The sequence below is a fragment of the Anopheles darlingi genome, chromosome X, assembly GCF_943734745.1.
Source record: "Anopheles darlingi chromosome X, idAnoDarlMG_H_01, whole genome shotgun sequence".
Classification (NCBI taxonomy): Eukaryota; Metazoa; Arthropoda; class Insecta; order Diptera; family Culicidae; genus Anopheles; species Anopheles darlingi.
This window is the reverse complement of record NC_064873.1, coordinates 5,013,092-5,014,840: the sequence shown is the minus strand read 5'-3', so window position 1 is coordinate 5,014,840 and position 1,749 is coordinate 5,013,092.

The window sequence follows — 1,749 nt, the reverse complement described above, 5'->3', positions numbered from 1 at the left end:
TAGTGACTCGACCGGACGCATTACACGGTAAGCCTGCGGTTTTAGTTTCGATTTCGCGAATCGATTCCACCATCAACGCCCCCGACCGCCCTCCCTCCTTTGCTGCTGCTTCACTAACCCATGGTAAGCTGGTGTTTGGGGTGCAAAAACAAATAAATATTTAATAACCAAACCTGGCTGTGATCGCAACAACAGCAGCAGCAGCAGCAGCAGCTCCGCACCGGACATCATATTTGGAGCCACGGCACCGAGCCCGGTCCCTTCTCTTACCTCTCCTTTCCTGTACCACCGTAAGTCGAGACGCGAGCGCATTTGCAATGGAAAGCGAGAGCGTCGCACACGGGGTGCGATCCGCGGAACGCTGTACCGCCATGAAACATTCATCAGCGGCAGCAGTAGCAGCAGCAGTAGCACCGTTGCTGTCCTGTCATCCGGGTTCAGGGCGACACGGTTGAGGGCGTTATACGGAATTGGCGTTACACTGCTGCTCGCTGCTCGCTGCTGGACCAACATCGGATCCCGGATTCCGACACAACGGGCAAAATCACTCCGCAATCCGCTCCGCTGCAGCCAAATCACTACCAACCGCTCCAGCTTCAAGCGGAGCTGCAATGCATCCCCCCCCTTTCAGATCCGAAAAGGCGTTTTGTTTGATGAAGAAACGAAGAAATCTGCGTTGGCGATGGTTTCGATTTGATTTTTGGATTTATTTTCAGTAAAATTAGAATTAGAAGTAGCGTAGCGGAAGGACAGGACTCTCCCCCGGGGGGGTGTGAGAGGTCCTTCCATGTCCCATGGTCGACAAGGGGGTGTTGTATGAGTGTGTGTTTATCCGGGGTCGTACCGATTCGGTTTTTGTGTATGTTCGTTGCTCTCTCTCTCTGTCTCTCTCTCTTTCTCTCGCTCTCCCTTATCCTCTTCTTCGCACATCTTAGACCCCTAAATATCTTACCACGCTAGACGAAGACTTCATAAATATATAACTATATATAACTATATATAACTATATGTATATATATAATATATATATGTATCTAATTATGTTATATCTGTATCATGTAGATGTGTGTATGTATAGAGCGTAGCATTCTTCCTCTTTGCTTTCACTCGCCTCTCACTGTTGGCGCTGTACATCATAGGCTCTCGGATCGGGTCTGAACGGACGACACACACGCACGCACGCACGCACAAACACACACACACACCTTTCCCTGAAAAATCTCATCTCAACGTAGAACCTTCGAAACTCCGAACTGCCCTGATGCGATGCGAATTGATTTGTGCCATTGTGCTGACAGCGGCTGTAGCTTGACGAAAGCAGCAGAGCAACCAGCACTACGACCACACCCTGGCCTGGGTGATCTCGAGATGCCTAACCTAAACCTAACATTGACCGCCCCCTTCTTCTTGGGTGGCAAGTCGCACGCGTACGTGCCCGCTCGCCCGCCCGCTGGGCAGCACTTGCTTTGTACACTGGATGCTATTCAGATCTCGGCGCAGCACAAACGCACGGCACAGAAGCGGCAACAGCAGCAACAGCAGCAGCAATCTCACGGGGATACTAGGTTCAGGTCGCACGCACGCACGCACGCGTGTGTGTGTGTGTTACATCCGTCTCATTGGGCAGGACGGATCGCGGAAAGGACAGTCGACGATTTTGGAAACTAAGGAGCTAAGGAACATAAACGTAGGTCAACGATCGATCACACACATGCACGCACAAGCACGGACAAGCTGCTCCTGCCGGTA